Source organism: Squalius cephalus (genome assembly GCF_949319135.1).
Source record: "Squalius cephalus genome assembly, chromosome: 3".
In the NCBI taxonomy this organism is placed as follows: domain Eukaryota; kingdom Metazoa; phylum Chordata; class Actinopteri; order Cypriniformes; family Leuciscidae; genus Squalius; species Squalius cephalus.
In genome coordinates this window covers 3,405,620-3,413,678 of record NC_137124.1, presented here as the reverse complement: position 1 = coordinate 3,413,678, position 8,059 = coordinate 3,405,620, and the positions used below count along the sequence as shown (strand labels likewise).

The 8,059-nt window shown below is 35.4% G+C and overlaps 1 long non-coding RNA gene across 1 annotated transcript; it reads right to left on the bottom strand.

Moving 5' to 3' along the window:
- Window positions 1–4,735: 4,735 nt before the first annotated feature.
- LOC307155377 lies at window positions 4,736–7,800 on the bottom strand. Its single transcript, XR_013820498.1, has 3 exons — window positions 7,651–7,800; window positions 5,734–5,828; window positions 4,736–5,186 (listed from the first exon to the last, which is right to left on the bottom strand). It is a non-coding gene; the product is annotated as an uncharacterized lncRNA (long non-coding RNA).
- Window positions 7,801–8,059: the final 259 nt, after the last annotated feature.

Here is an 8,059-nt window from a genome sequence, read left to right as displayed (position 1 = left end):
GATACTCTCTTGAAAGAGGATGAAGTAAGACGATGAGAGCAGACACAATGCCAGATGTTGTTGATGCTCTGTTGTCTGGTTTGTTTCTCCAGTGCCTCAGATTCAGATCTTGAGACCATCATGGTATTATAGCATTTCATCTGATCTTTTGTTAGGACCGTGCAGAAAGTGCTTGGCTGTGGTGGCAAAGGGAATACTGGAAAATCATCAGTAGGGTTTGATAGGGAGGATCTTGGCAAAGTGTTGTCCAATAATGGGAGCTACACACACAAGAAAGAAGAAAAAAGGATATTGCAATGTTCTTTAGTTATTTACACTTTGTTTATGTCCTGTGTTAATAAAACACTAGTTCTAATAATTTCATTCTTATGTTTACAGAGTGCACAGATGACCAACCCCAGATGAAAGAAAAACAGGAGGAACTGGAACGACTGAAGACTCTTCTTGCTCAAAAAGAAAAAGAAAATGACTTGCTAAGGGCGAAAATACAAACTTGTCAGGCTCCTTACCCACTAACAGCCGAGGTGATCAATAACAGCAGTGTCCCTAACTACTTCTGATACTGCACTGGGTTCACTTACGATGAGTTTAACAAACTGTGTACATTTTTCAGACTACCAGATAACGACACAGTACCACAAACACACATCCCCTTAACATATGAGAAATTGAACAGGCACATCCGGCATACGCCTTTACGTCAACAATTTCTACTTGTACTTATGAGACTAAGACAAAACTTCGACCTCAAAGAGCTAGCTTTCAAATTTCAAATCGATATGCAAAGTGTTTGTACTTTATTTAGTTTAGACTTCATGTATGGTAGGCTAGGTAATGTGTCTGTTTGGCCACACAGGGACATAATCACAGAAAACATGCCAGGCAACTACAAATCAGAGTTTCCAACAACTTTTGCAATTCTTGATTGCACAGAGATAAAGATAGAGAAACCCAGCTCACTGTTAGTGCAAAGTCAGACTTATTCTAACTACAAGTCTACTAACACACTTAAGTCTCTGATAGTCTGTGATCCTCGTGGCTCCATTATGTTTGCATCTACACTTTACACGGGATCCATTTCTGACCAAGAGCTATTCAGACAGTGCAAAATCAAAGATTTACTGAAAGATCTGCTTCAGTGTGGCTACCTTAAGAAAGGCGATGGTGGATAAGGGGTTTCTCATTGAGAAAGATGTGAAGGAGCTTGACCTTAATCTAAACATTCCACCATTTGCAAAGTCAAATCTTCAAATGCCAGTCCCAGATGTTGAGATGACAAAGAAAATAGCCAAACACCGAGTGCATGTAGAAAGAGCAATAGCCAAAGTAAAAAAAATAAGATTGTATCTGGTAGGATCCCTAATTCCATGTTAGGAAATATAAACCAGATATGGTTTGTGGTGTGTATGTTGTCTAATTTCCAGCAGCACATTATTCGGGCATAGGCTGCTAAAGAAACCACATAGGGACAGCAAAGTGCTGCAGTTAACTCATGTGGCCATGATTTCTGTCTGCCTGTTACACAAGTTACTAGAATGAATAAAATGTATTATGTATAATGCATTAACTAACATGAACTAACAATTAGCAATACATTTGTTATTGTATAAGTTAATCTTTGTTAATGTTAGTTAATAAAATTGCAAGCTAATTGTTTTTCATGTTAGTTCACAGTGCATTGAATAATACAAATCTTGATTTTTAATAATGTATAAGTAAATGTTTAAATTAACATTAAGATTAATAAATGCTGTAGAAGTATTGTTCATTCTTAGTTTGAATTTTTGTTACATTGTGAATGTTTTTATTTTGTAATGAACTGTGGCTGCCTGCAAATGCTAATAAATTAATCTTAATCTGTATCACGTTTTAATCTGTCACTGCTTTACCTGGTAGCTCAAACCACTTCCAAGAGGGTACATTTCCTGACCTACTGCTCATAGGTGTCCCTGTACATCCTCTCAGTAACTCCAAATCCTCATCTGTTACCTCAGACAAGGCTCTGCAATATACAAAATTCATGTCTACTTGTATCATAAAAGTCCAGATTACTTGTACTCTAATGCTGCAGTAAGTTATTAGTTTATCAAATTTGGTATTTCTATCCATATTTATAAAGCATAAAAAACTACTCACCTGTCTTTGCTGTAGTGACAGAAGATGGGTTTCTGTTTTCGGTCCGTCTTCGTCTTCGCCACCACAAGAGCTGTTACGGGCAGCGGTGATATTTTTATGCCTCTTGGTTTATGCCACTGTTGTGGCGGGCTTGTGGAGGACTGGGCTGACACACTGTTGATATTTTGGGCTTTACACAGGTCCAGGGTATAGATAAGACCAACGACATGGGCACAGAAACCTGTGGAGCTAACCACACGTTGTGTTGTTACAGCACACGACACTTCTAATGTTATGTGACGTTATAAATGTATACTGCTTTTGCTTTTTAATGATTTTAATAGTGAATAGATAGTTATATACCCAGCTTTACAGGAACAGTGTTGTTCTTTAATGTTATTATCCTCAGTCTCGATCGCCAGGTGATGCGGTGGTTCACTTTTTCCCTGTGACCTGTAGGCTATAGCTTTAATATTTATTTTGTTTTCATTTCGAGTCACGTTCACGTCCTGAATATATCCCTCGAAAGCAAACTGCAGACCTTTCTGTCTGCTTCTGTCTGAAATCAAGTAATTTTTCCAGAAATGATTTACAATTTCCCCAGGGAGTGTACAAATTGACAGCGGGAGCGCCATGGCCGGTACCAGTAGGGGGCGGGACTTTGCGAAATGTCAATTATAAACAGATTTCCTCAAATAAAAGTTTGTCCACATAAGTCAGCATGTTAAGGTTACCACGGCAACCACTTACGTGTCCGGGTTTGAACTCGCTTCTAGTGTATGAAAAGTATCTGTACACATGATGGACGGCAAAAATCACAAGAAAAGCTTGACATGTACTGACCAGTATATTATTTAAGTGTATTCTCTTTGTTAGGATGTTGATATAGCAGCTGTTCAAGTGTCCAGTAAGTTTCATTCATAATGTTTCTTCTTAAATCTGATATACAATTTCATACAGTTTTGTCCCTCATAACCAGTAGTATAAGAAGCCTAATCAAGCTTAATTGTTATTTGCTAGTTTGACATGACAGAAGAAAACGGGAAGGTTTTGTGTCAGTTATCAATGTTTTTATCATTCATCAGCTTGAAATAAAATCGTTCTAAGTGATTCCAACGATTGTTCTTCTGTGCTGTAGACCTTATGCGCCAGAGAAACAAGTGACCAGCATCTTTAGAATATTGATTTTGATCTTCAGTTTTAGCGGCAGCTCTGTGTATTTCTAAGGCATCGCTGTGGAAGAGTAATTAGCTGGTGAAGTGGATTTACTTTTTGTAGAGTTAACGAAAGTTATCATGAGCATTGTAATGTTGAAAGCAGATGTCTTAACAAAAGTTCATTCATAAATTCTTAAGATCGCTGGGGAAATACAAACTGGAAGACAAAAGACAACAAGCGCAGCGCTGAAAAGGGCCGGAGCTACATAAGGTCTATAGTTGTGATGTAAGGTGTGTTGGACATCGGCTGCGGCGAGAGTTCGCGTTCAGGAGCTGAAAACTGAGACGTGAAGTCGGACACTTTCTGCTTCTCGTAGTGATGCTAGCGTTGTGTTTGCATACTTTACCACAGCTGAAGTGAAATAAATGCTATATTTGTCAAATACACAGACGCTTCAGATACTTTTCTATTCAATCCCATACAGAAATGTAATATATGTCAATATATGTAAATTACATATATAATGTTAGTGCCCATGTATGTCTGCTGCATATATGAGAATATATGCAAAATTCATATATGTAAAACACATATACATATATGAAACATATATTTCAAAATATATCAAAAATGGCCGTTTTCATGTAAGTGCCATATATTTTCCCGTATATGCACATAAATGTGAAATATATGTAAGACGCATATATGTATACACGCATATATGGCGCATATATGTATACACGCATATATGGCGCATATATGTATACACGCATATATGGCGCATATATGTATACACGCATATATGGCGCATATATGTATACACGCATATATGGCGCATATATGTATACACGCATATATGACGCATATATGTATACACGCATATATGACGCATATATGTATACACGCATATATGACGCATATATGTATACACGCATATATGACGCATATATTTATACATGCATATATGTACTTATTTCTATAGTACATACTTTCACATGTATTAGGGATACAAACCTTATATCTGAATGCCTTGAAATTAAATGCCTATAGTTGGAGATTGTCTATTGTGTGAATACCAAATATAGTATTTTAATACAATAATGCAGTGTTTTCTTTGTCATTTTTGACAAATACATCCACAAAGTACCATAACCATATGCCACAGCTTTAAAAATGCATCAGTATCACATGCATGTACACTGTAAAACTTTTCACTGTAAATTTACAGTTAAATACTGGCAGCTGGGTTGCTATCCACATACTGTATTTGTACAACACTACTACAGTAAACAGCATTTACAGTACTCCACTGTAATTACCAAATACAGCATATACCACATTTTACATTAAACTTGTCGACAGCAATAAATTGTATTTTTACAGGGAATACTGCTTTTATTATTACATAATTAAAATATTATACTTTAAGGTTTCATAAGAGTAGTCACACTAGGAAAAAGAAAACATTTTCTGGGTTTTAAAACATTTATTTAGTTAAATTGCCTTCTGTGAACATGTTGGCTGAATTACTTTTTAAACATAAAATGCAATTTTAACACTTAAACAGGTAACAGTTAGCACTTAATTAAAGGAATAGTTCACCCAAAAATTTAAATTAGCACATGATTTACTCACCCTCAAGTCATCCTAGGTGTATATGACATTATTCTTTCAGACGAATACAATCAGAGTTCTATTAAAAAATGTCCTGGCTCTTCCAAGCTTTATAACGACCATAGTCCATAAAAGTGCAAACGAAATCCCATTCAAAGTCTGCAAGGTTTCGCAGAAGTGAGGACACCTGTAGGCTTACAGTGGTGTTCTTGTTTTGCACAACTTGGCCAGTTTTCTTTGAAGTTACTTGTCCTTTCTTTGTTTTTGATCCACGTTCAGGATTGATGTCAAGAAAGCGTCTAAAAGGCAGAAAAAAACAACAATTAAATATTATTAACTGAGTGTATATATTTTGACAAAGAGAGACAGCACAAAAGCGGTCTAAAACTGAACAACATGAAAAAAATAAAATAAATGCAATGTTGGATGTTGTGAAAAAAAAATGCAATGTTGGATGTTGTGATCAATAACTGATATTTTTTCTGCCCTGGTAAAATACATCAACTCAATGTGTCTGTTTACATGCACACTGTCAACTAACTAAATTTTTGGAAGTGGGGTTGCCAGATTTAAAGTTTTATTCTACAACTTTTGTCTACTCATCACCCAGCTCATTAACAATATCATGCCCTCATCCGGTGCCATCAGAGTATCAGTGGAAAGGCAGTCTTTAGACTCTCCGTTTATATAGAGCACACACTGCCAGAATCCAGCCCAAACCTTTGTGACAGAAATAATTTAACTTAATTGCAAGCCTTGCAAGATTATTGCATATATGACAACATGATTTACCAGACTAAATGCATGTTTGCACCCAAAAATTTTAATTCTGTCATTATTACTCACCCTCAAGACTTTTGTTCATCTTCGGGACACAAATGAAGATATTTTTGATGAAATCTGATAGTTTTGTCCTTCCATTGATATCAATATCATTGCAACTGTCAAAGCCCAGAAAAGTGGTAAAAACATTGGTAAATATATAGCTACAGTGGTTCAACCTAAATATTATGAAGCAGGGTTTCTGCACATTTTTTAAAGTCAAATTTAAGGCTTTTTAAGACCCGAAGAAATCAAAATTAATACCATGCATTAGGGGTGAGCAATATTGACAAAATATGTCTCGATCGATATTTTCAAAGTTTTCTTGATAATAATTAGATAACATTTTACGGATTGTGTTTCTGTGCTTGGTGCCATGGCTTGTTTAGGCCTGTTGACAGCTGACTGACAAAGATATTCATATTCTATGCAGTGGTCAGTTTACAGCAGTGACAGAAATTAACATTTTTTATTAAGGGGTAATATATTTGCCACCTTAAATTGATTTCAAGGGGCATTTTCACCTATATACGGACATTTGTAGATGTTTCAACAAGATATCTTTCACATCTACTGCAGTCAGATTCACCCGTGTTCACTCTGAAGGAATCACTCACATGGCTGGGCACTTGTATGACACATCAAGGATGTTAAGAGGCTAAAAGCAGGTTTAAAAATTGAAGTCAACAGGGTGCAAATTTTAAAAAGAGGATAACACGGTGTAGGCAACACCGATTTTTGTCGTTGTTCTCTGTATTGACAGCACTCCAAATTTACAAAAAAATTAGCTCAATGTTAAAATTGACCGGAGTTCTCCTTTAAGGTTGCACTAGTTACATGGATTATTTAAACAATGTTTTTACTAGCTTTCTGGGCCTTAAAAGTTGCAAAGACGTTGCTGTCTATGGGTGGTTCAGAAACCTCTCAGATTTCATCAAAAATATCTTAATTTGTGTTCTGAAGATGAACGAAGGTCTTACAGGTTTGGAACGACATGAGGGCGAGTAATTAATGACAGAATTTTCACTAATCCTTCAACTGAAAACAACTTGCACCGATATATCTTAAAATATATGACTGCCACTGTTTTATCTCAAGATGCACACCAGTAATGTTTTTTTTTTTTTTTAATGATACATTATTATAAAAGCTGCTTAAATACCCTAATTTTATTAAGGCCTAGACCTGGCTTAAGCTAAGCCCTGTATGGAAACCAGGGCCATATTGTTCATACCAGTAGTCAACATAATAAATACTGTCAAGTCAAGGTTAGTGACACAATTCAGTCTAATATATATATATATATATATATATATATATATATATATATATATATATATATATATATATTTATGAATGGCAAATATGCCAATGACTAACCTCTGACCAAACTCAAGGTGCTGCCTCTTCCTGGTACTGCAAGCTGAAGTTATAGGAGGAGGCAAACAGCGCTGCCAGGCCAGTGATGAAGAGGCTGTGATCCTTCACACACACCTTGACCTTCCAAACTTAATATCCAGCACTGGTTGCTTAGAGATTGACCTGTAATGGAATAAAAAAGAAAATAAAAAAAAGAATAAATAAATAATATTAATAATTAAAATAACTACTGTGGGTTCCACTGTGGTTCGATGTAGTTGTCTATTCATAGTTCTATGAATTAAATTTTTCAACTAAAAATTAAAATTGGTTAGAATGCTAAAATGCACTGGCATATAATTTTGTTTGTTTTAAGCATAAACTCACTTAATTTTGACTTATTCTTTCAGAAAATAAGACATTTTTTACGTGTCTAATAAATGCTTCTTAATGTAAGAATTGTAGATATCTGGACTGGAAACAAAATAAAAACACTAATTAAGAAAAACATATTTTGCAGTAGGGTGAGTAAATGATGGCTTTTCATTTTAGGTTTCATCTACCCCTTTAATGTTTACATACCAGGAAATAAGTCGTGGACTTTCTGGCAAATGTAGATTGCTGGACATCAGCGATGCAAATTTCTGAAACAATTTTTAAAAAGGACAGCACAACCTTGATCAACAGAACCCAAAACATAAAACATATTACAAATTAATGAGATTTGCTGAATAATCTCTACTTATCTGCTTGAAGGATAACACCGTCTAACTTCTTTGAATTAGGGAGTAGTTGTAGGACCATGGGATGGCAATCAGGAACAGGCCTACTACATTTGAAAACAGCATTAGGAACATGGATTTTCATGTGCTAGCAAAATTCTGACAACGATTCAAAAGCACGATCACAGAACTGACAGAATTTGACAGCATTTTTTTTTTTTTTACAACATAGACTATAACTGTAACACTACTTAAAAGCACTTACATTA